Raw genomic sequence first — 27,678 nt, forward strand, 5'->3', positions numbered from 1 at the left:
AATTAATGGGAATTGGGCATTAAGCAGCTAAATGCATTTCTGGCTCTAACCCTAATTCTGTAATGCATCCAGTGCCCCATTAAGAAGACAAACTCATCAGATGTCACAGAGCCTCTTTAACAAAGGTGACTGATGTGTTGGTAAATTGGAAATGTAATTCACTCCATCTTCAGTTAGAGAACTCTGTCCTGCATCTGACATTGGTTGCATTATATTAATGTTTTTCTTTTTCTTTTTTGGAGATCATGCTCCCAGGGAATTTGAGTCATATATAAATCAACCTGGCTTACATTTCAATTTTTTTTTTATTAAATTGAACAACTACTGGAAGTTGGAGTTCTAGGAGAGAGCTTTCAAATTAATGCAAAGCTTGAAATATTCTTATACTGCAAACCAGTGGGAAGGAGTAAAGTTGCCTCTGACTGGCAGCCAACAGCCACTTAAATTAAGGAAGAGTCAAACCTTTTGCCAGTTTCAAAAAAGTCAACACGTCTGTCTGAATTACAAATTAGGGATGCTGAGCTTAGAACAAAAATATGGACAAAACCAGATCTGGATCTTCACTTTTGATGCAGAGGACTGAACTCTGTTACTCCTACTTTTATGTGTTTATCAAAACAATGTTGAAAAGCACCTCTGCTTAAACAACTTAACTGCTCGATAGAATACTAACAATCCTGGAATCCCTTGATACTTTTCTTTAATTTAGGTTTTCCTTTGTTGGTTTGCTTACACTAAAACTCCAGCTTCAAGTTAATGGTAGTTTTGCTCTATACTGACAGAAATTGCGACCTTCTGGCTTACTGGGAACTGTTGTGTATGTTGTCTCAAGTCATGAAAAAATTAAATTTTAATAGCAGTTTTAATTATAATTTAATTATGATGTATATACAAATTATATATATATAATTTTATTATAATTTCATTATAATAGCCATTACCAGCCCTGTAGGTAACTTTTGCTATGAGTAGGCTTCCAAGCATTTCACAAAGGGAGTAAACATATAATTAGCACTGTTTTACAAATGGGGAAACTGAGTCAGGAGCTGGCTTGGCCAGAAGGCAGTGAAAGGTTAGCACCAGGTACTGCACCTCAGTCCTCTGAGTCCAGCTCCATGCACGGACCCCAGGGTCAGTTGGATGCTCTGGCATCGTTCTGACAGCGTAAGCTAAGCTGTGTATTTGGGAGCTGTAACTTCTTTTTCCAAACCCTCTTCTCCCTGTTTCTCCCTTGCAAAGTCCTAGACATTATCCACCTCCAAAAAAAAACCATTAGGCAATACATGGTAATTATTATTGTGGCAAAACTTTCTATCTTCGGCAATCAGTCAAACAAGACGTTGTCATGGAAGGCTTCTACACCTTTAGTCACTTCTCTGGCTGTTAAAAAAATACCTTTGAAGTGACTAACCCTGTTTAGACCTCTTGAGGCTTCACTTGTCCAAACCAATGTCCCACTTGCAAGCCTTTTGCTGTTGGGCCACCTCCCGTAATCCTTCCTGGCCATTTTTGCTACAGCTGCTGCTTAGCCATACAGACAAACACACCAAGAGCTCATTGTATTTTTTGCCAGATCATCATACTAAACAGATATTGGATTGCTGCAAGAAATGTGTGGGCGAAGAATTAATCCTTGCTTAATTTGTTGCTAATAACCCCCTAGCTGTCGCATAACTCCATACCAAGCATTAGACCGTACACAGTTTCAAACCCCAAGAAGGCAGAAATACATACCTACACCACAACGTGATCCAGAAGGTATAAAAAAAGTGTGTTTATAAAGAACAGAAGGCTGTAAAAGGAAGGATTTATAAAAATAAATGAGAATATAAAAAAGAAAAAGAAAAAGAAGAGGTAAAGGGCTTGACCGTGGCAGTAACTGATCTTCCTGACTTGTGGGTTGTTGATGATGATTTCTGTCATCATAATCGTCAAAAAAGAGATTGAAATATGATTTTTTTTCTTTACTTTTAAAAAATTAACATTTTTTCTCTGCAGTGGTGAAATGACAGTGCATTCTCTGGAAAAGGGGAGAAAGAGACACAATTCAAATAAAATAAATAAATAAATTGAAAAGGAATGGGAAAAGTATGCGGTAAAGATATGGCTGAATGAATAATGCATATACTTCCAGGAGAAATTAAGTTACACAGGAAAATTGACATGTTTGTAAAATTTCCTGCCCAGATTGTGCCAGCAGAACTCACACATGGCTTTTGAACCTGCAATAACCCTCGTGTGTCCATGCCAGGGGCTTTTGTCCATGGAATAGTCTCTTGTGCTGCTTTGAACAATCCTCCTGGTCCCAGTCCGGAGGGGAGGGTGGATGCAGACACACAGCAGGCAATGTGTGAAACGTGACCTGGGACTTCAAAGTAATTTTTGTTAGTCCAGGAAGGTGAGAATTGAGGGAGAGGTGTTTTGGGCCATTTTGGTTTTATGACACAGAGCATTGAACTGAAGTGTAGGATCCCTAGATTTGAATCCTGGCTTGCCAGGTGACTTCAGACAAGACCCTTAACAGCCTCAGCTTCCTCTCATGCAAAGGAGACTGTCCAGGCATCTTTCATGAAGCACCCCAAGATCCACTGATGAAAAAGACATATATGTTTTTATTACCTTTTTTTTAGCACTTATGAGTATGTGCAGTGGGTGGGTCATGTCCAACAGACAGGAGGCTCTGATCCAAGAGGAGTATATTTAAGTTGTAAGTGTGGCAACATGACATGACATGACATGACATGACTAGACTAGAATAGAATAGAACAGAACATTATCACAACTACTCATAGCCAAAGATACCAGTGCCTGGAAGTGGGAGGATGAGTAAAGCACGCTATGCAGTCAAGACCTTATGCGGTAAGCCCCCCTGTTACACCACTCAGCCCCACTCTGACCAGGAACTGCTCTGTGGGTCCCTCAGCTTTTCCTGTGCTCCTGCCCACGGGCACCCTGGCTCTCACCAAAGAGGTCCAGAGCTTTATTCTCCCTGGAGCTCTGTCATTGCCTAATTGTGGTGAAGAGTTCAAAGAAGTTGGCTTGTGCACTGTCTTCATCCAAGGGCACAGGGAGGGAAATGGAGGGGGAAAAATACAGGAGAAACACGGCACAAACCAGCGAGAGGAGTGAGGAATGGCATGCGGGTTTGTTGTGATGATGTTGCATGGAAGAACTACCAGCCCACCTTGGAGATGATGTTCCTGGTGGAGGGGATGGTGTGGAAGGTGGCACAAAGCAAGGTCAGGGTGAAGGAGATAGGCAGTACACTTGCGCTCATACGAGAGAGTGTGGGACTAAAGGGAAAACATGACCTAGGGACAAGAGAAGAATCCAGAGAGAGGGTAAAGAACCATGACAGGATAAGAGCAAGAGTGTTCAAGGGTCAATGGAAGAGAAAATCTCCCTGTGATAATATTAAATAGTAAAATAATTCTGAACATTACATCTCATTATAGCTGGCTTGCTTTCACTGGAGCAATTACTGAACAAACTCAACTTACTAAACACACACAGATACACAGATGAGCAGCCTATAAAGACTATGTCAGCTTGCAGCCCTGGGGCAACTCTCACTTGCCATCATCCCTGGGTTAACGGGCTCTGGGGAGCCTTTCCTCCAAGCACGATTTTTATCCTCACCCCTGGGACCAAGTGAACAGGTAACAGTGCTGTCCCACTCCCATCGCTGCTGTTAGATGCTGCTTTCGTCCCAGGCTCCCAGACTGAGTCACAGCAAAAGGCAAGAGAAGAAATAACACGGGAAACAAAGAGAACAAGTATGGGAGAGGTATTAGGAGCTGTTTAGGTCGTCTTCAGTATTTAGACAAAGCCTGTGACAGGAGTGGTGTTACCAGCTTGCCCACCCTAAGCAAATCCATAGCAAGACCAGAGAGGCCCAGGAGCTCTAAGGCATAACCCAGGGGCCACACAACTCCTGTGAAAGTCAAAGAGCTAAATTCTCACCCAGGACAAACCAGAAAGCACTGTTAAAAGTGATGGAGAGACCCTGTTTCCCAGTGGCTGGAGGGCTGGCCAGGAAGCGCATCCAGGAGCTGGGCTGTGCCCTAAGGAAAGGGCTGAGTCCCATGAAACTGGATGAGGGAAGATAGAGGCATCCCTGGGGTGTGGGGGGAGGCTCGGAGGCCCCTTGTGGACACCTGTTTGCTTGGTGCTGGGAAAAAGTAAGAAAAGGAAAAAAAAAAGAGAGAGAGAGAAACAAAATTAACACTTATTTTTTCTTACACTAGGTGCAACTTTCAGGGTCAGGACAGGAGGTCAGAAACTCTTTGCTGTTGCCCAGCCCTTCCTCAGCTCTCTGTCCTCCCTGAGATCAATCTGCAGATCTCCTGAGGAAGACTCCACAGGTGTGAATGCCTTAACCCCCCAGCTTTGGGTGATGGCGGGGATAGTGCTGATTTGAACCAGTTGAGGCTCTAGCTTCTCCCAGCCTTGACCTGAGAATAAAATGCCATCCCAAACAGGAGTGTGCCTTGGTGAACTGGAAGGAGATGACCAGCCTAACAGGTGAATGCTGTCTTAAAAAATCTGATTTTCTGCAGTAGTTACGTCACTTGCATTTGTTATTCTTTATCCATTCCTAAAATCTAAGTTCCAGGATGTCTCTGTGCTACTGCTAGCTAATGGGAAGCCTGTGTATCTCACTCAGATGTTATTAATTCCAAGCGAATACACTTGTTAGCTTTCTCTACTTACCGTCCTCATGTTCTCACATAAAAATGACTCAAAAAAAAAAAAAAAATTATTTCCTGGAACAGCCCTTGACAGCCTGTTTACCATCTTAAATTGATCACTCATCACAGACCCTTTCTCTGCCATCACCACTCAATATTTCAGGGCCAGGCCAAGAACTCACATTAAGTAGAGAAGATTTGCACGGTGTGTCTCCAAGACAGAGGAGCCCTTTGAGAGGTTAAATGCTGGGGTCTGCAGCACTCTCTGTCTTGGCTGGAGGCTGAAATGCTGCAGGCAGGAGTGTAAGACAAGTGCTCCGCAGCAGCCCCCAGCAGGCACGGGGACTGCCTGCTCAGCAAGGGCTTTGGGAACTGGAAGCTGGTGGACATGGGAGCAGTCCTAGTCAGTAGATGATTAGAACAATTTATGTTTGTCTTTTTTTTTTCCCTATGGAATTTTTCCAATTTGCAGTAAAACTGTGTTTCTCATTTTGGCTCAGTGTGATTTAACACACAAAAAAGGGAATGGTTTTCTTTTTTTCTTCCCCTCCTTTTCTCCAAGTTCTGTTATTGCCAGATAGGAGGATTCAGGATGGAAAAGCAGGGAAGGAGAAACAGCCACACAAAACCTAAATGAGTGAAAAATGTGAATGATCCTGAAACACCAGGAAATGTTTCATTCTACACCAAAACTAAATAAAGTTTTTCTTAAAAATTGAGAGCGCTGAACAAGTAAATAAATAGCCAGAGCTCTTGTGCTATTTAAAAAGTAATCTCCTATCTCAAAAGTGCTGCTTATTGACAATATTTCAGGTTCTTACCAAAATTTGCTATCCAGATTTCTATAACACATGAGGTCCCTGGGGATGGGCTGAGTCAAAGTCAGGGAGATGGGGTATTTGGAGACACAAGACATTCCCTGCTTTGCACTGCTGAAGCATCACCTGTGGCTCCAGCCCCAGTCTGGACAGTGACCCCTCGGTGGCAATGGCTGGGCAGCAGGATGGCCTGGCTGAGGGTGCACATCCCAGAAACAAAGGGTCTGTGAACCGGATCTCCAGCCAGAGGCAAGGATGTGTGACTGCCATCTTCAGCCACGCAGGGCAGAGAGAGCCCTGGGAATTGTGCTAAGTCAGACTGGAGCCAGTATGTGGTTGTTCACGGCACGATATTTCATTAGCGTCGTTTACTTTCATTAAAACAGGTCAGTGAGCAGCAGGACTCTCCGATCAGTCCATTTCTGGGGAGGCTTGTGAAGTCCTTTGTTTCCATTGGCATTAATTATCCATGGCTAGCTGTGCGGGGGTGTTATAAAAGCAAACCTTTGGAGGTGGAGACCTGCACTGAGCCACTTTTGAAGAGGAGATTCAGGGCATTTTTGTACAGTGAAATGTGAGTGAGCCTGGCAGGCTGGTAGCATGATACAGCACAGCACGTACTGAGCAGAGAGAGGAGCAGGGAGACGTGAGACCCACGCATCCTTTGGCTGGGAGCCCACCTTCGCTGGGAGATGCTCCCCTCGGGTACAGCAGTGCTACAACCCAGCTGTACGGCTTCTGATCCTACAGCCTGCAAAGCCTGTGCTCATTTAGGGTCTCTGCACGGTGTCTGTCACACAGACGGGTCCGCTCTTGGTCACCAGCGTCATGCAGGTCTTGCAAAGTTTTGCTGGGCAGCATACTTGGACGTTTAATACTTTTGTTTAATTCGATTCAGGCCTTGTCCAATCATGACATTGTTTTCAGAGAAAAGTCAGTGTAATGTAAAACATTTCCTAGCAAGGACAAGCTCCTACTGCTGATCTGTGTACCCTGGTCCTGAGGACTGGTGTGTTCCAGATGTACAAGCAATATGAACATTTTCACTGTGGGGTTAGCAGATCCCACCTGAAATCCCTATGGATCCATTGTAAAAGTGGAAGGGGATATCCTTTGATCCCTGTCTGAAGTTCCTTGCCATTCCCCTGCTTCCCTGGTTGCTAATCTGTCCCTCACCTGGCAGTCAAATGACCCCTTTATCAAAATTCCCGGGTGACTTCATGAATGATTTAAATCCCCCTTACACTGGGAACAAAGCGCACAACTGTCTGATGCAGCTCCTACTGGATTTAGCCTTGGTTTTGCCCATGGTTTCTCATGGAGCAGTCAGGCCACTCTGAGCATCAGACTAGTCACCCTGGCACTGCCCCTTAATCATCACCCAACAAAGCAAATTAATGACTCTCTCCCTTTCTCCCTCATCCACTCCGTACCTCCCCACATTAATAGCTTCTGAACAGCTGACTTTAGCATAATGCAGTGATCCAAACATAAGCAGACACAGCGGGATTTACTGGAAGACGTCGTCTCTCACAATTCATTATTTATAACAGTGCTTTATGATTAAACCTGAAGCCATTAGAATGGCAAAAGCTCAGGCTGGGAAAACGTCAGCCTACTCAGATGCACATGGGCATGGCCATACCAGAAAAAACACGTTTCCCTGCACTGTGTGTGCAATATACAGGGAAAGGCTAAGCAAGCAAACAAGATGACAGTGCAAGGCTGAAGGGACTGATTCTGATCTTGTGGGAAAGCACCACAATTTGTGTGAGTAGCACCAGGGCTGCTTGCTGGGGCCAGCTTGTCTGCCCAGACCTGGCCGGAGGTGCGGCAGCATCCTACTTCTCCGTGGTCTGGCCTGGATGCAGGCGCTGTCTGGGGACGTGTACCAAGTCCCTCTGCCGCATCCACACCCTGGTGTCCCCCACAAACCTCAGTCCCAGCGGTGAGCTCTGCGACCCTCCATCCCTCCGACACTGCCAGTTACATATGGAGGTGTGCAAAATCCTAACGCTTAATTCTTCTGCTGCTCATGCATCTACAGAGAGCTCCTCACCACATGTGGGTCTGAGGAACCCCCCCCCCATGAAGCTGTCAGTCATAGGTGGCAACTACAGCAAATATTCAGGTAGCACTGTTGGTAATATCCAAGATGCATCTAAGTCCTGGCGAATGCAACCCCGTGGTGGTTTGGGTATAGCTGCCACTGAAAGGGGGCACAGTGGGAACCCATGGTCCCCTGGGAGATGCTGCCCGAGTGTGACCACAAAGCAAAACATCCCTCCCGGAACACTTATGCTTGGTCATCACCCTACCACCCCTCCATGCCACTGTCCAGATTACAGATAGGTCTGTGTACTTGTGGGGGTCTAAAAACCCTACTGGGCTGCTCTTCAGCTGAACAGCAGCCTGTGCTGACTGTTCAGGGCCGGTTTGTCAGAGCTTCCTCCTCCTGGAGAGCTGCTCTTCCCATAGCACCATCAATACGATTGCGCGGGTCATTGACTTTTCACGAGCGAAGAAAATACTCGCAGTGTAGACTGATGGAGGCTTTTCCATCCCATCTAGCACAGGGTCTCAGCTCCCAGGTGGAGCAGGGCTCTCAGCCAGCATTTGCTTTATTTAGGTGAGAGCAGTGAAGGTCCCAGAGGAGACTTAAAATTAAGCATCTCAAAGCCTTCTTCGTGTACGGCTGCTCTCAGCCCCAGCGAGTCAGAGGCGTGAGGTGCTTTATCCCACCCCACAGCGCTGCCGGGGGGACCTTCCTCCAGCAGCGAGACAGAGATGTCGGGACCTCCCGGAGGAGCTGGAAGGGGTGTGGGAGTGCAGGGGGAGGCAAGAGGAACTGCTGCTTTTCCCTCCGTCACCGTTTAACCCTGGCAGGCAGCAAGGATATGAAGAATATTAACACTACGCCAGCCAAACCCAGTACGCCCTCTCTCTCCTCTCTCCAGCACACAATCTTGGTGAATGAGGACAGACAGCCAAGGAGAGCAGAAAGGAGGAATAAAGGGAAAGGGCCTTTTTTCTTTGAGAGTAGAAGGGCTCACAGTTCTAGAGCAGCGTTATCTGACAGCTCCCTGCCATACCCTTGGCTCTAGCAGGAGAGCTCATCTTCTTTGGCTGCGGTGGCTCCACACCAGACATAACAAGAACAATTTTTCAGTGTCCTTCAAAAATGTTTGGAATGATGCTCTCCAGAGCCATCCTCCTGATATCCCTTGCTTTGACCCCTTCCTCACCTGGGAGCTGACCCTGAACTGCTCCATGTGCAGACAGGGGTCAAAGGCCAGAAACTTCCAAACTCAGACAGGAGAAAAATTATTTTCCCCACCAAAGAAAGCAGAGAGGAGATAAAAGCAACACACAAAACCAACAAAACCCCTTGCTGGCAGCAGTTTGCCAGAGTAGTGAAATAAGGGATCTCTCTATGGCAAGCATACAAGCATAACACCAACACGGCATCTTTCTCCATTGCTAAAGAGCAGGAGCTGTAAGTCCATCGCAGATTTCTCATAGCCATCCTCACAGCTCAAGCTGTGGAGCTGCAATTTTTATCTCCGCCAGTTCTAGCTCAGTCCAGAGTAGGTGCTATTTCAGTCATCCTTGCTTCTGTTGGATATGCCTTTACTTTATGGGCCTTAACTCTGCTCCAGCTTCACCAGGAACAGGATCAGGGTCAATATACTCAGTTCCCAGCACTGGGCAGAGTCTGTTCTTCTTTTTGGAAAATCAAAGAAGTTCCTCTCCCTCTGCCCAGAGCCACAGGCTAACAGTGCACAGAAAGGCACAGAAAAACTGAGAAGACTGGAGAGCAAAAAGTGTAGAAATCAATGCACTTCTGGGGACAGTCTCACCATCTTACAGAAGAAACCATCTGAGCTCTGCTTCTAGGTGGCTTTTCTGTCCCCACTCACTCTGTTTCCCTGAGTGAAGCAAGACAATATGTTTTAATGTATTTTTTGCTGAGAATCTCCAGCTGACCCATCACTACAGCATCTGAACTCAGTTGGTTCCTTCCAGAAAGCCACAAGGGAAATCCCACCCTTGGCCAAGCACCCAGTCCATCATGAACGGGATCACTGCGTGCCTGCCTGGCCGCAGGTGCCAGGAACAGCTCTCCAGTGAGGATTTCACCCATGGCTTGCCAGGCAGGTAAAAAACCACCAGCAGGTTGTAGTTGTGGTATGGTGGTTGGCTCCTCAGAGACCAGGACGGAGTTCTGGGACCAGGGCTGTGCCCAGGCTGTGCTGTGGGTCGGTCTGTGGTTCATCACCATTAAAGCCCACATTGTTTGGAGCAGGAGACCTGTTTGGGCACCACAGATCCCTTCTGATCTTGTGCCTGACCTTCCCCCGTGGGGAATCCCCAAGCTGACAGAAGAGGAGCTCAGTGTTGGCATAGCTGGTGAAACACATCACATTTTATTTACACAAGCACTCACACAGCGGTGAACCCCTTCAGCTCACCTTTGCGATGATGCAAATTAGGAGTAGCAACAATGTGGGCCAGTGAGATAAACCTATGATGAGTAACAGATTCCCTTGTATTTCCTTATCTTACTGCTGTGACCTTGCCGCTGAAATGTAACCTCAATCCATCACTTCTGAAGAATAAATTCCTTTACCAAACTTCAGGCCTGGAGCCTGTCAGTCCCTGGCCATCAGGGTTAGGAGATTATGCTACCTGACCTCTGACACTATTTTAAGGGCTCATCTACAGCTACCAAAATTTTTTAAATTTTCATATTTTTATACTTGTGCTTTCATCTGCCTGGCTGTACTATTAATAAGTAAGAAAAAAACCCTGGTTTGTTAAAATGGCCACCTCATAGGGGCACGTACACAGTGGGCATAGTAGGCAGACATTTTTTCTGCGCTTCTGCCAGATTCCTTTGGTATAACCTTATCTTACACCAGTCCGATGGGGTCAGTCCCATGACTTGTACTCATTTCAAATTGCATTGTCAAACTGTTTTGAAAGCAAAGCATTACAGCTTGTTAACCGGTCATGAGATGCCAATAAACATGGCAAGCATTTGCTTGTTCTAATGAACAAATCCTTGCCCCATGTTGGATAATTAGCTAATTTTCTATAACCATAAACAATTTCTGGTGTTGTTTGAGGTTCATGCTGTTCTTTCAGCAAACCCTCAACCCAAAGGGATGTGTGGTTTCAGTAGCATTTCCACGCCTTAAACTTCCAAAATCTTACATTTATGTGACTCAAAGACAAGCAGAGACATGTTGGTGGTAAATAGGCATCAATCACCTCCTTCAAATTCTGTTGAGCTGTACTTTGGACTAATTTGTCCAAGGATTCGTTACTGAACAAAATAAAGTCAAGGTGGGTTTGTTTTAGCCAGAAGACACAGTTCTGTCCCCAGTGTTCAGATGATTAGCCCCGCTGAGCTCAGTTTTGCTGTGGTTAAACTTACTGTAGCAAAATGGAGCATGAGAGCTGGTGCATTTAGAAGTAGATGTGTGTTTCACCTTCCGGGAGTGATATGTTTGGGGATTTTTTTCATCTTTTCATGGGTAGTTTTACCTTTGGGTCATAGGGGATCATTATTGGTTCAGGCATCTGTGCATGCTCCTCAGAAAGCACAAGACTGGAAGAACAGCTTACAGGTCTGACTTGGGGTCCAGTCAAAAAGCTCACAAAGCAGGCAAGGTCTTATCCTTCTTGGCAGGAAAACGTGAGGTGGTGAGGGCACTTCCAGAGCCAAATAAATCCTCTGCTCAGCTTTATTCTGCCCATAATGAGCACTGAAAGCAAGCTTGTATCTCATGGTGTAACAGCCTAATCTCTTTGCCACTGTCTAATTCCAAGCTTGTTGGCATTTATAGGTGACACCAGACTATTCTGCCCCTGTGGTACTGCAGACAATATTGCATTGCATTTGAGAGCACTGATCTTGTTGGACTCCTGATACCAGGGGGACGGAATAGCAATAAATGGGAAGGACATGAGGAATGTTTAAAGTGAGGTAATAAAGAGGGTTTTACAGTTACAAATGGTGTGGAGAAGGTGGCTGAGGAACAACAGGACATTATTTGTTATACATGAGAACTGAAGGGTGCCCAGTGACAAGAGCAAGTAGCAGATTCATTTTAAAATAAACAAGGGGAAGTACTTGTTCACACAATGCATAACTGAATCATGACTCATTGCTGCAGGATGTTGTGGAGGCCAAAAGCCTACACAGGTTTAGACAAACTCAGGGAAAAGGAATCCATTGAAAGCTGTTAAATAAGATAGTTCAGATGTTACCTATAGCTCACGGTTCTTAACGCACTGGTTACAGGCGACTAGGCTGAGATGGCATAAGCAGGGAATAGGTAACTCAGTACTTGCCACGTTTCCTACCTCTTCCCCCAGGAATCTGCTTCTTGTCGGTGTCAGAGGGAAGACCAGGCTAGATGGACTTTTTCATTCAGCAAGCATTTATATTTTGCAACACAAGCTTATTTGTGAAACAAATTGTACTCGTATTTATGACACACCTATGAGGAAGATTGCTTTGAGGGGGTCTGCGGGGGGATGTGTGCACATGCCTCTTGTATGGAATAAATAGATGGTCAATTATGCATTGGGAGTGCCATTACTAATTGGCTTTGCTTCCAGGCTGTGTGATAGGTGATTGTGAACAAAATCACAACTGACGAGTGCTGCTTTTGTCACATACTTGGGGTTTTACCGTGAAGGTGAAGGGCATAGCACTCATGGCCCAGCTAGTTTTGCTGCTTTGTATTCTTCTAAGAGGTGAGTGAAGGAAAGAAAGGCTATTTTGGCACTTAAATAAGTCATTTATAATAGGCTACCTAAATAAGGAGTTGACATCTCACTGTTGGAGAGCCATGGTCTGGCAGCCCCAGCAGGAGGTGGTGTGAATAGCTCCCACGCCTGCACCCGTCCATCCCTCGCAGGGCAGCGAGCAGCCTGGATGTGACCTTGAAAGTTTCTGCCCTCCAGCCTGTAGCAACTCATGTGGGTCCCTCACACCATGGCTAATCCTTGCTGTGACTCCTACCAGCCTATCTATGTCCCACCACTGATCTCAGAAATGTCTGAAGACTGGGCAGAGCACTCACCGGACCCTCATAACAGTTTTGGATAGACTGGTTTTCCTCCAGCATCTCTATCTGCCGGCCTGGCCTCTAAAACACAGAGGGGTTAAAGTGATTAGACCTCAAATTGGTAAGGAGGTTCTTGTTCCCATCCACTGCTCAGCTTCTCAGGAAGATCACTGCAAAGTTCATCTTTGTGTCTATTTAATCTACCTAATGAAATCTGTAAGTCCTTGTAAAGCTTTTATGTCTGAAGATGTCTCTGCCTGCATGGGAGGAATGGGGAGATTCGCAACTGGGCTTGAGAAACAGTGAGAATTATAAAACTGCTGCTTTTATTCTCCTAAAGCAATTTCATCGAAGTGTATCCAAGTTGCCCCTGCAAAGTATGAGTATATAACACCAGGGAATGGTGGCCAGGTAAGTGCAGGGTAAATAATATTATAACCACAGAGGAGAGCAAACCTCTAATATTGTACGAAACACAAACATACTTGCAGAGCAGACGGGCCTTCAGCTGTGAAAAATATTTGCTTTCTGAATTTCAGATAGAGAGTGAGGTGGAAAGACCTGAATGGCAAGGAAGCTGTGAACAGATAAAACACAGGGGCCAAGCTTGAGAAGACGAGCAAATACCACAGTGAGGTGGCTCTTCTCCCACAGAAGTAAGTCTTCGCCATTGAAGTGGTGATCTGTAGTAAAACATTTTCTCCTCTCTGTTTCCCTTGGTTCATTGGATGGAGATTAGCTGAACCATCCAGTTCTAAAAACATTGAAAATTCATGTTTTTTCCTGTGGTTCACTCTCTCCTGGCCTTATGTGTAGAAAAAGGATATGGCCATGTTTGATCTGGCTTGTTTCTCCTGTCAATTCCCTGAAAAATTATAGAAATTGGATCTGGTCATGTTCCCCCCTAAAACTCTGGAAAAGTTACTGGATCAGTCAGATGAAAGCAGCTGTACAAATTAGCTATCAGCTGCTAAATGTTTGGCAGCCTGGACAGTGCTAGTATCAATCAAGTTAACAGTTCGGTATTTTGCTCTTTCTGCAAGATTAATGAAAAAAATGAATTGCTCTGCTTATGAAGAAAACCACCAGAAGTCATCTTCTTACTACTTGGGTTGCTCTTTGCCCAAGGAGACCTCGATAACATTTTCTTTGCCAGTGCTGTGTTGTGGAATTACAGCTTATCTCCCCGTGCTGTCTGAGAAGGTGATTTGTTATGCAGTATTTTGGTGAGATGAAACAAATTGTAGGAAATCAAGCTTGGATGGATGGGAACTCTGGCTGACACTGGGTGGCACTGAGTCTGTACTGAACCCCTCAGGTTTTAATTAAGAGGCCTTTTTGCTTCTTGTTCAACTTCCCTGCTTTAAACCATATGGAATTAACTGTCCTTGGACGAGGGAGGGATGAGGTGCAGAAACTCCACCAGCTTTGCGCTTTCCTTGTCCTGCCAGAGCTGACTCCTGAAAGGGATCACGGCTCTTGCTGTCCGCAGTCCCCTTCTCCAGGCATTATAAAGTGCTGCGCTGAGTCCTGACCTTTGCCTTTAAGTCCCTAAGACAAGAAAATCATTAAAGAAAGCTCCTGTGTCAACAATAAATAGAAGTACTATGCTTTCTTAGTCTGAAAAAAGCATCCAACTCTGTTAGTCCTGAACTGAAGACCAGGGCAGACGACCTGGTCCTGGCAGAACTGACCAGGCAAACTGAGTGTCTCCTGCCTACGTGCTGCTGCTCTCATAGTGTTTGATGTACAGCTCCTGACGGCATGGCACCATGGCAAGGACACTGTCACTACCAGCCAGCTCCGAGTTGAAGGCCATCGGAGGGGAGAGGATGTGGGAGGACTGATTTTGGGGAAAGTAATATCCCTTTTAGCTTTGTGCCCTCTCCTACATAAGAAATCCACCTAATGCACCAGTTCTACAACCTTCCTTCTTATGTTGTTCCTACCAACAACTCTACAGAAAGCCCCTAACAAAATATACACACTCACAGCTCCCAACAGTTTTGTTTGAAGTGATCTTGTTAAAAGTGAAATCCCTTATTCCACAAACAAAAAGAAGTTTGAGTTAAAGACAAATTACTTAAGCCATTTGGGAAACACATATGTGCCTTAACCATCTTGTTGATCTGATGGCCGTGCTGCTTGAAAAGACAGGGTGGGGAGGCATGAACTGCTCCTATCTCCTCCTTGCGACTTGCTACCTCCAGAGCCTGCTCGCTTCAACACGCTGAGCACATAAAACCCACAGGCAACAACGTCATTGAGTGGAATGTCATACACTAGGAAGCGAGAACTGTGCAAAGCCTCCAAAGATGCCCTCTCTAGCCACCTTTCGTTGCATCCAACTGTCCTGTTACAGCTGTGTGCTGTGGGATGTGCACAATATGTCATCCCATGAAGTCTTTAGGTTTGTTTCCTTAAGCTACAATAAGACCCCTTTAGACTAGAGCTATGTGGCTATCCTTTCTTAATGGAAAAAAAGCACTACATTTCTTATATTATTATTTTCTCCAGGTTCAAATATAATTTGTTCTGCTCTGTAATGCAAAATTTCACCAATTTGAACTGGCCTGATTGCTTATCCAATTACATAATTGTTTCAACTACAGAAAACTAAATAAAGAGTTTCCAGAGGGTTTTTTTTTTTTCTTCTGTGTTTAAATAGGTTTGAATTGCTAGAATTTAACCGAGCTTTAAAAAAAACCCCTTATGCTTTGGAAGATGTTAACTTTGGCTCCTAAAACGGATTAGCCATAATACTAAACACATGCTATCATAACTCAGGAAAACAGAGACACACAGACTCTTTTTTTCAGTGACTTTGGACATTGTCTCCATGTGTAACTTTATATATAAATAAGAATTCTTTCTCTCTCACCCCACCCATGCATTTTTAATATTGTCTCTGGAAAGGGTTTCCTTAAACACTTTAAGGAAGCTGCTGCTTCTCCAAAGACTTTTTTCTGCCTCCCCCCTTAAATCAAGAACTTGGGTGGCCTCTTTTCTGATAAAGGGCGTCAGCCCTGTGAGCTTTGGGGTTTCAGCTCTTTCCCTGAGCATCTGTCCTGGCTTATGGCTGCACACGTGGTGAATGAAGCAGGTGCTCTAGAAAGACTCCAGGAGAAAATGTTACGCCAGCAATGTTCCCGTAGCAGTAACTGCAACAAGCAGAAATTTAGAACTACCTTGGCAGCAACGCTCATGAGCGCTTTTGATCCAGAGACTGCTGCATTTTAAAAATTGCTGGTTTAGGAATATTTTGGAGCCCAGATAGCTCTGACAATGCCCCAATAACCTCAGTGCAGTTGCTCCTCACTCCAGCAGGGCACGATTTGGACAGTGGGTCACTGTCCCTCTCAATTGCACTGATGTATCCTGGATTCAAAAAGGTCTGAGAGGAGAGAGGAGTTAGCAGATGGGATAGGTGGGAGTCTGGAGCACATGATGTACAGGGAGGGACTGAGGGAACTGGGCTTGTTCAGCCTTAAAAAGAGAAGGCTGAGGGCAATTTTACTGCTGTCTTCAACAGCTTTATGGGAGGGTATTGGAAACCACAGCCAGATTCTTCTTGGAGGTGCACAACAATAGGACAAAAAACAGTGGACACAAGTAGGAGAGTGAGAAACTCTCCTACTAAGGAAAAAAAAAAATTACTATGAGGACAGACAAGCACTGGGCAAGCAGGCTGCCCAAAGGATGGGAAATCTCCATCCTGGAAGACAGTAAAAAAATAGATGAGGCCCAGAGCAACCCATGTAGTTGGCCCTGCTTTGAGAGAAGAGCTGGATTAGGTGACAGCTAGAAGTCCCTTCCAACCTGAATTTTTCAATGTTTCTACAATTTCTCATGTATTGTTCCTTTTCATTTTCTTGTGTGCTAGTGGCTTTGCGTGGCTGTGCCTAGTCATTTGCTCTGAAACCTGCATGAGAAACAATTTTGGCTGGCCTGGATTTGAGGGTCTACTGAATGAGAATTTTTGGATCCAGGAAGAGTGGTTATTCTTTCACCTTCACAAATGTCTCATTTATAAATCGTGGCTTGCTTGTTTCATTGACCTTCCAATCTCTAAGAACTCGTTTTGATACTACAGCAGCAAAAAAATTCTTAGGATGGGTGTTACACAGGTTGGTAAGTGGAAAGGAGATGGTGTCACACACTGGTAGAAGATGCCTGGAGCAGTTTCACTAGTGATACCTTCATACAGGGACTTCTTCCTACTGTAGTACAGTTCTTCCTTTCAATTACTCCAGCACACGGCCAAATGTGACAATAGGGATCTTGAATCATCTCTCTTGACTTAAACCACCGATCTAATCCAGCAGAATATCAAAAGCACTGAAAGGTAGACCTGAGAAGGAGTCTTGTCTCATAGAAGTTAGAGCAAAGAAGAGAATAAAATGGACTGCCAATATTGCATCCAGTCAAGCCAGGAATGCCAGGTCCTTTCTGAAAAGAAACCACACAAGATTCACTCACCTTTTCTGCTTTCATTGGTTTGAAATAGGCAAATGTTCCTATACCTTTTTCTACATAAACATCTCCAATAAAGTCAATATGATGATACAGGTGCATGAATTAGTGTCGTGGTTTAACCCCAGCCAGCAACTAAGCACCACGCAGCCGCTCACTCACTTCCCCCCATCCAGTGGGATGGGGGAGAAAATCTGGAAAAGAAGCAAAACACGTGGGTTGAGATAAGAACAGTTTAATAGAACAAAAAAAGAGGAAACTAATAATGATAACACTAATAAAATGACAACAGTAATAATGAAAGGATTGGAATGTACAAATGATGCGCAGGGCAATTGCTCACCACCCACCCACCGACACCCAGTTAGTCCCTGAGCGGTGATTCCCCGTCCCCACTCCCCAGTTCCTATGCTAGATGGGACGTCCCACGGTATGGAATACACCGTTGGCCAGTTTGGGTCAGCTGTCCTGGCTGCATCCTGTGACAACTTCTTGTGCCCCTCCAGCTTTCTCACTGGCTGGGCATGAGAAGCTGAAAAATCCTTGACTTTAGTCTAAACACTACTTAGCGACAGCTGAAAACATCAGTGTTATCAACATTCTTCGCATACGGAACTCAAAACATAGCACTGTACCAGCTACTAGGAAGACAGTTAACTCTGTCCCAGCTGAAACCAGGACAATTAGTTCCCTGCTTGCCAAGTACTTTGATATCCTTGGAAAACAAGCCTGTAGAGGTTTTAGCCATTATTAATTAACATGATTATTGATTCCTGTAAAACACTGCCTGCTTGGAATACTGTAATGTCACTCTTTAAGTGGTACAGTATTGCATCATGTACTTGCAATATAAACCAGAACATGGTCTGTGTTTGTCAGTCCAGGCATGTATGCACACATACAGACTCAAACATGTACAGAGCAAGTGCTGCATATGGTCCAGCCATCTGTCCTTCCTACCCTGGCTTCTGGGGAACAAAGGTAATATTCAGGAACCTCAACTGGTTCTACTGGGCATTTAACATTTCGATAACCAACAGAGGAACTGATTGGCCAAAGAGACAAGTCAACAGTAGTCTGTTTGCTCAATCCAGTGACTAACAACTCCTCCTAGTGCTCATACAGTACTTTACGAATAAATTCTATAATTCCCTATTAAGGTTGCACAACACAATTTGGTTTGGGATGTAGACCCGTGGTTTGTGTTGGCTACATCCCTGCAGCACTACGAGTTCAGGAGCTGATGGAAGTGTCTTATTATCACAGCAATGTGTGCCCATACCTCACAGAGAAATCCGTCATCAGTGCTGGGTACTTGGGCTCCTTATACAAGGAGTAAGCCCTCAATGTGTTATCCAGGATCACGAGGTTGCTGGGGGAAGAGCAGAAAGAATTGTATGAGCCTCAACCACATGCAGTGATGAGGGTTTTTTCCTAGAGCTGTCAACTTGGGCCCCCATTCACCTGGGATCCATATTCTGCCCCCCACCAAGAGAGGGACCTCAGCACTTTCATAGCACTAGAATCCACTCTTTTCTTTCAAAACATGGGAGACAGCATCATACTGAGGAAGCTGTTGTATGCACACTCTTCCACGAGTGAAGTTTGGAGCATTTAAAACATGGGGCACCCAGCATCAGTCTCTGACTAGCGGTTGGGACAATCACTCAGACTTTCAACCTCTGTTCCTGGGACTATCCATGCACTACATGTGAAAATCTTCTGCATCAGTAGATCCAGGAAGAAAGTTTATACTACAGGATTCCTGACCCTCAAGAGATTACCTTAATATTAACATTTGTATTTGCTCTGTTTCTGACAAAATGTATCTTGAATATCTTTCAAGTGAAAGTTGGGAGGCGTCTTCTCTTTGAGACGCGGTGGTTAGAGTGGTGTCCTAGGAAGTGGGAATGTGCATCCCTGTAGGCATAGCTGAGTAATGAACCTGGCTTTCCTAGGGTCTCAGTAAGTGCTTTGCTGAGGGGGTCCCCCTCCTAGGGGGACAACGCTGGGTTTGCTATTCTCAGGGAGCCGCAGCTGTCTGCACTTGGTGGGAGCCCCTTTCTGTTGGAGTCTCCTCAGTGTACTGTGATAGCCTCGTGTATCAAGCTCATGAGATGTACATGGACAAGTGCCTTGTTTGTAGATCTGCAGGCCCAGAGTACAGTGGTCAAAAGTCAGGGGAACTTTAACGTCAGGAAATGAAGGACATTTGGTGTTTAGATACTCTGGTCCTTGGTGTCTACTGAGGAAGGATTTTCAGAGCCACAGTTACCCATTAAAATGCCTAATCAGTACCCCAGCTGGTGACTAAGACCCACATCCAATGAGGATTTTAAGTACCTAATCCTTATGTAGGGTCGACAGTTTCACTCATGTATTTGGCCCAATATGTTGAGTGTGTGATGGTCACCAGCATCTGCTCTATCTCCCAGGTGGTACCCAAAACACAGAGGCGAAGGACTGACTGCACTGCTCAGCTTGAGCACTAGATTTTTGGCTGCATCCAAGCTAGAAGATAAAATGGTGCACAGGCTGTTTCCTGGTCATGCAATTTGCATCAGTACTGCTCACCTGGATGTGGTGGCTATGACCAAGAGGCCTGCAGGAGCAATGTTGACCCCACAAACTGTGAATGCGGGGAGAAAACCATGCCATGGTGCCCACCACCAGCTTAGTGATGAGGATGATCATGTGCAGTGCTCAGACCCAGATCTTCCCCTATTTAATCACAGAGAATGAACTTTCAGCTCAGACTAGGGAGGCCCATACTTCTATTTATGGAGGTGCTGGGTTTACTTTGCAGTGTACAACCCCCTGGGAGATGTTCTGTTTCTGCTACACTTCCTCCCAGATAAGGATTGACAGATTTTTCTACTTCTTGTTAGTATTTACAGCTGATGGTGAATAACAGGTATGCAGATGCTGGCGCAGCTATGAGCACAGACTACCACCCACACGAATGTAATTGGTATATCAGGTTATAAAGTCTTTGATGACAGAGAGTATCTCTCTTGTGGGTAGAAAGGTACCTTCTAGCCAAACCAGTCTGAACCCTCAGCAACTAAGTACTATCTTTCTGATCTTTCTATCCCTGTCTTTTAAGTTAGGAGTTGCTAGGGAATTTATTCATACTTGTGCTTCTACCTTGTGCTTGCCAAAAAGTGGGTGGTTTGAACAAATCCTTGCTGCTTGAAATCCTGCTGAGGTACATCTCAGAGAGGAAAAACCAGACGAGTCCAACAGATAATGTCATGGCTGGAAGTGAAGAGAATCAACATTCTTCCAAAGTTTTGAATGGAAAATACAAATACTGATTGTAATTATGAAGATGAGCAACTGTAAAAAAATATATAACACCTTCAGCTAGTGCAAGTATTTCAATGTCAGCACTTAAACATGTCATAGCATGATACATTCCATGCACATGGTGGCATATGTACTTACACAGTACGCACTAGGGATGCACCATACAAGTTACATGCAAGAATTTCATCCATAAAATCAAGACCATTCATTTTCTCTTAATTTCACAGGCAGAGAGCAGCTCTCCTGGCATTCCTCTCTGCCCAGCTCTAGCACATTTCACCTCTGAAATTTCTGGAAGCAAAACCTTTGGGCCCTGATCCCTTGTGGTTGCTCGGTGGAGGTTCTGCATCTGCAGAGAGGTCACCTGAGCAAGAGTCTGCCCAGGTGGAGCTCATAGGGCATCAGGGCCCTGGTCAATACATTTCTGGAGCACAGATATCAGCATGGAAAGGCCAAGTCCAAAAATCACTAGAACTGTTTCGTAAATAACATGGAGGATAATTAATGACCTCATTATAAATACACAGCTATGGAAACAATTGCAAATTGACTTTTGGCAGACTTTTTTGGCAGAGTTGATCCAAAATAGCAGAGAGGGTCTCATGGGATCTGGATCTATTTGCTACACACAATGTTTGCCCATTGACTCCTGGGGAAGCCAAGGGTCCGTACAGAGCACCAGATCGCTACCGACCCACAAAGATGGGTGGCTTGGGACCAACCTGTTATTTAGTCTTCCAAAAGGATTAAACCTTTTGATTCCTATGCAGAGCATAAAGATCAAAACTTCACCTACCCTTTCTATGGGTAAAACCCAGACTCTGACCTACAAATGAGGAAGTGTGCAGACTTCTGCTAACGTGCTCTGGGGATCTGCACTGTGCACACCTCATTAATGGCACAATTCTTGGACTTGGGCTTTCCAAGCAAGTGAAAAATGGCATACTGTTCATAAACGCTTTCAAGACTGGGAGAAGAAAGGAATGATACTCTTTTTGGTATTTACACTCAGGGCTTTATCAATTGTGTTAAGATCTTTGAAGTCTGAGTATCTTCTCTCCTTACCCTCTCTTTTCTCATTGTTTTATTTTTGCCTTTTTCTTGCGTGTGCTTTTTAAAGAAGGTAAATTAAAATGGAAAGCAACAGAGCAATGAACAGAGCACTGGAAATACTGTTACAGCCCATCAGATATGGATCATACTGTTCAAATCTGCGATTATGCCACTGACTGATTTAATTCCCCAAAAGACAACAAACAAGAAGGACAAAAATAATCCCCAATATCAGACCATCGAAATATTTCTTCCTGGTAAGCTAGACTATCCCATAGAGATGAACAAGTATTCCTTTCATGTCTGCCAAGCACTTACTTGCTTTTGCTTAAAATTACTTCTCCTACGGTCCCTTCAGCCCCAGACTCCATGACACATTTCCTTCCCATGCCTCTCAAGTTAAGTTTCATAACTTGTTTGATAGGCTCACTGACTGCTTTCCCCCTGTGTAATCCAAGGACAACATTTTTAAGTGCCTTGCCATCTCAGGTGCCTCTTGGATGTTTTAGGAGCTCAAACGAAGACCCATTAAAAAATTCAGATCCTTCAGTCTTTTCATGCTCAGAAGCCTTGGCCTTGCTATGCAGTTTGCACTGCATTGTAGGTCCCAAGTGATTTGCCATCTCAGGAAAAAAAAAAAAAACAAACAACAGAAAGGAAAATGATGCTTATGTGTCTATGCAAGGAAATGACACACATCCACCTCCTTTCTCAAAGAAGCAGACAGTTTCAGAGTGGTTGTTTGAGTCACAGCTCCCCGAAGATGACTATGAGTAGTGAGCTCCAGACTTGTTCACCCAGGATACCAGAGAGATGCTGTCCTTTGTCATAACTAGCAAGCAGAGCTGAACCAACAGCCAGTGGCAATTTGACCACACAAAGATACTCATTTGCCTCTCCCTTCATTCTGCATAAACCCACTTTTAAATAACCATACACAAAAGCCACTGCAGCCATAGCAACACTTTTTTAAACAAACTGCTCCTCAACATAGTTTTTATACATTTATGCAGCCCCCTCTTAGGCAAATATAGGGGTAAGTATGTCTCTATAGTTAGTATTTAAAAAGACATATATACATATTGATATACACCTGTGTATGTATATGTGTGTGTGTGTATATATATATACGTACATACATGTAATGTAGAATAATGGTGATGCCCTATAAGGCACAGAGTTCTCTGAAGATGCGCAATGATTCAAAGTACCGCTCATCACCCTGTGAGGGGAGTCCCTACCTAGAGAAGGCCAGATCACCCGTGTGCCAGTTCAGCCACCAGCCTGGCAGCAGACTAACCCAGCAGAAAAATACAGCATCGTTTTCTTCTGTGTTAGAAAGCTGATCTGGCTGGTGGGAAAGCCCAGTGAGTACAAGAGCTAGCTGGAGGGAGCAGACAGCCTGGAGGAAGGGACATCGCTCTTTCAGCATCCTTTTCATGAGATCAGTTCAGTGGATCCACAGCCCCAGCTGTTCTCCTGGAAAAGCCTTTTTCCCTCTCCCATGACTGTGGAAAGAGCCCAGGGAAACAAGTCTTCCTTGTCTTAAGCTTACTAAATATCCCTCATAGTGTTTACACTAGGATTTACAACAGCTTAACTAAACAGATCGCAGGACTGATTAAAATAAGTCCATGGAATTCGAGCCGCGTGAATTTCCACAGTTAACCACATCAGTTAGTTTTAATTTCTTGTCTTTTCTTGTCCCCTTTTGCAACATGTCTAAAGCAGCATCGCGCGGCCCTGCAGATTAAGGTTTCTTTGAGCTGTTTCTGTTATTTGTAGACAACTTGTAATGGGAGGGTTGCAGTGGAACAGCTCAGAAAGAATATTAACATACTTCAAAGTGGTATTATGTAGCTATGACAGCTAGAACAGCTTGGACATTTCACCCTGTGCCTCTTGCAAGTCAGAAGATAAGAACACAATCCCCCTAAGGCAAAATATTGTCATATTTCTTACTTAACACTCTGTATCCATGAAAAATCCCATTCAAAATTACTCAAATAATAGGAAAATAAACATTAAGTATTCTTCAAACATGTGTTTTCTTTAAGGTGACTATTTTGCAACTTTATATATACACTGTGAATTATTTAGTCTGATTATTTAAACTGCTGCATATACACCTACTCTTTTAGCACTATGAATCCACCCCAGAAATGTAAAATTCTGGATTAATTCATTCAAAAGCTCAGCTTGCAAGTCTATAAAATGACCTGATTCATTTTTATATTACAGAAAAAAATTGTTGTCATTAACTGGGGAAAACGGTTGGATCAACTGGAACAACCAAAGTTTGGTGTGAATTTATCATATCATACAATTATTTCGCATATGATGTTAGGGTAAATTGCTTTTTAAGAAGAGGGAAGAGTCTTTTAGTAGGGACTTTGCAAATGTGTTTCCTGAGCCTAGTTATTACAAAGTTGTGATAAAGTTGGTAGAAAATCTGAGCAAATGAAGAAAGAGTTGCTAGTGAAACATGCAGACAGGCTTATTCCTCTGCACCAGCAGCTGAGACCTTAGGGAAGAGCTCTGGTAGCCACAAAACATATTTGTTATAAATACAGCGCTTGTGACTGGCATGAGCAGGTCAACCTTGGCAAATCACAGTTATGGGAAAGGTGTGGACAAACATCAAAAGCTATTAAGGTGCCACAACCCTGGCAACAGTTTCTCGTATTCTTCCCATCTGCTTCACCCAAGGAACAAAACACACTCGTTAACTCAATAACAAATGAATATAGGGTCGGCTCCCAGGGCTCTCCTGAAGGGAGGTAGCTCCTTCAGCCATGACGGTCCCCTTGCTCATGAAAGAGCTCTAAGAAGACCGATGCTTTGCAGTATGAACCATTGATGGCTGAAACTGCTTTAAATTACAATAGCAGTGGACGGTTGTGTGGTTTTATTCACAGTGGTTCTAGACTATACTACAGCTAGGAAGGCAACTGCCCATTCACGGAGAAAATTTAGGAAAATTGTATCCTCAGGTGTCTCCTCATACAACATGTATGCTCCAGTCAGACAGACTGTTCTCAAGTTTCTTGCTGAGCCTTGTTCCTTAGAGTGCCAGGAACTTTAGGGCATAGCCACCAAAACAATCTCTAGAAAGCACTGTTGTAAAATCATAGACTCTGTATCTTGTTGAAACACATCTCCTCAGTTCCCAGAAAAAGAGTAGAGACGGAAAGAGGTATGGTGCTAGAACCAGTCTGCGCTTCTGCACACACATCATTTCTGCTAGTCGTAATTGATTCAAGACTCTGTCCATGCTATAGATCAGACATTTGAAATTAGTAATTCGGTCTGGTTCATTGAATGTTGAAATCCTTGCAGTAAACAAAGCCAAATTAGCTAACTCTGCAGATTTTTTGGACATGTAGCAAAAGAAACGTTTAAAAATAACAGCAAAACCATGATAGAACAGACAACGCTCTTACATAGAGTGCTCTGAATTGCAGACTGCTGGCGTGGTTGTCTGGGGAATGAGGTGCAAATCATCCGTTTAGTCCCTTGGCTGAACCACCATCTCATGGACAGTTAAGCTTGAGAAGGGAAGCAAGTGACAGGGAATCGTATTTTTATCCTCAGGTCCATGGGTGAGAAAGGAAAGAACCTCCAGCAGCCCACCCACAGCATATATCGACATGTGAGGGACACAGGGCATAGCTGAGGCACGTGGTGTCCTCGCACAGAGCTAGGTGAAACCTGGGCAGCAGATTGCAGCTCTCCGCACAAGGGGTGATCAACCAGCAGCTACATGCTACTTCCAAGTAGATGAAGCACAGATCCTCTCCAGACCTATAGCTCACATTCTGCTAGGTTAGCAAAATCCACAGGTTGGGGGGCAAACCAAATATGCATGCTCAAATTGAACTAACCAGGCTGCCCAGTACCAACCCAAGCCTTGCTCAATTTATCACTAGGATGGAGGGATGGCTGCTGGACTTCCCCCAGCTCTTTGGATGCCCGTGACATAAGACCGGCAAATTTTGGCATGTGGCTCATGGGACAAGAGGGTTAGCCTCTCTCACCTGCACTGCCAGCTGAAAAGAGATGTGAACCTGCACTTCTCGTCATGCCTCACTGCTACCAAGAGTGGACAACATGATTGTCAACTTTGCCAGCAAACATCCCGAGACTTACAGGGTGGACAGTAGGAGCCCGACCAACCATTTGGGTGTAGAGTGTGGTGTCACGAGGGCCTGTTCTCACCCCTGCTGCAAGAGGAGCAGCAGGCAGCCTCGCCACCCGCTTCCACGGCCATGGCACAAAGCGGTCACAGCAAGACCGCAGTGCAGCCCCAGAGCTGCCGGAGCGTAGCAATGGCTCAGCCACAGCCGCCGCCGGTCAGAGAGCTCCCACTGCAACGGCTCTCTGGCTAAGCTGACATTTCCCTTGCCAGCACTGTGTCTGAAGATTGTTTTCAACCTGTGGAACCACCTTGGCTGCTTTTTGCTATATTACAGGCTCTGATTTACCGCTTTTCTCTTCTCACTTCACTAACGGCCTGTCAAACACTCAGCAGTCCTGCAATGAGATTTTCTAGACATAATTTGCCCCATTGGGGGAGTATGGAAAACAGGATACTGTAACACACACACACAGTACACCAGCAGCCTCAACTGAGGGCCTAGGAAAATTACATTGCTGTCCTCCACGAGGCTTCTGCCTGGAAAACAGCAGCTTGAACCTGACTGTGGTTCGGAAGGACCCCTTGCAGCAAACGCTGTCATGATGCGCTGACACAGATGCACTGACTGCGTGCATCTGCCCCCTGATGTCACGGACTTCTGAGCCTCCACTTGGGATTCTCTGCAAGAAGGTGCTTTGTGCTGTTACAGCCCTTCATGAAGATGTTGTCAAATGCATTCATGGCCCTTACTTAGTGGAGCTTGCATTAAGTGGAACTAAATTTAGCCCAGTACTTCTGTGTTGAAAGATGCTGTATAGAAAGGCAAAATTAATACATTAAAATTAAACAAGGCAAAGATCTAAAACACTAAAGTTACCCCACTATATTCAGTTCAGTGCTCTCTGTATTCAGAATATGTTTGCCAACCAGCCTTTCCATATAAATTGATTTAAATATAGAAACCTTGGTGTCATTATTCCAAAAGAGAGGACCCAATCTTTTTTCCAATTATAGATAATGAAGCGATCTCACTGACTGTAAGGAGAACCACATGCAGGTGTTAGCTATAAAGTCAAAAATTCAAAGTTTTCAAGTCACTTTATTCTGCAAGGTTCTGCTCCTAAACAGCATATAAAGCATCAATAGCTTCTAAGTAGAGAGCAACTGGTGAATAGACAGACAGGCTAGTATATGGTTAAGTATTTTATAAAACGTAATAGCTCAGTAAATTTACTCTTAAAGAGGGTTTTAGTTAACAAAATGACTTTCCTTGACATGTTCATATCCATATAACTCATGTTTTTCCCTGACACATTCATAGCCCTATAAATCATGTCTGTATTCAAGATAATAATAAATTAGTGCTCTTTTATAAAATATTAAAAAATGAAAAATTCATATAAAGTGTGACTAACCTTCTCAACAAGAGCTTTTTTAAAAAAATAAACTACTGGTGTGTCTGTGCATCTAAAGTTTATATTTTGGTGTATTATTAATTTACACGAACCGCGTGCTTTGATGTCTGAATTGAACAGCCTTTTACTGCAACTGTTTCCTTTAATGTAAAGTGTGTGTGGCATAATTCTCATCGCTAATTGCAACCTTATGATAATATTCTGCAGAGTCCTGCTAACCTCATTTACAATAGCGTAAGAAGCCTAGGCCAGCTGCTAACAGATGTGTGCTAAGCTTTTTCTGTTTTTTTTTTCCATAAATAGAAATGAACACAATCTAAATCTTAAAATGCAAGTCCTTGGGCATTTGGGGAGAGTTTGGATCTAGACCCAAACTTTGAATTTCCAGGCTATACCCAGTTGCCGCAGCAGAGGTTCCCTGCTTTTACGGCTGATTTGTTTTGCTTTCAGAAATGTGACTTCAGCAATGGAGCAATATGAACCATTAAATAAAACACACGCTGCCCTCTTCCAGCTTTAGCTGTGATAGCGTCGTTAGCACAGGAGGAATTGTGTACTCTCGCCTGCCCTCTTTTGATCTTTTCTATAAATTGTCCAGCCTTATGTTTCTGGTCTTAGACACACAGAGATGGAGAGCAGCCTCCTGACTGTTAGCTCTAACCTTGTGGGTTTAAACAGTTTTCTCTTTTCAAAAAGGGC

Source organism: Haliaeetus leucocephalus, unplaced genomic scaffold, assembly GCF_000737465.1.
Source record: "Haliaeetus leucocephalus isolate CR32 unplaced genomic scaffold, Haliaeetus_leucocephalus-4.0 Scaffold944, whole genome shotgun sequence".
In the NCBI taxonomy this organism is placed as follows: Eukaryota; Metazoa; Chordata; class Aves; order Accipitriformes; family Accipitridae; genus Haliaeetus; species Haliaeetus leucocephalus.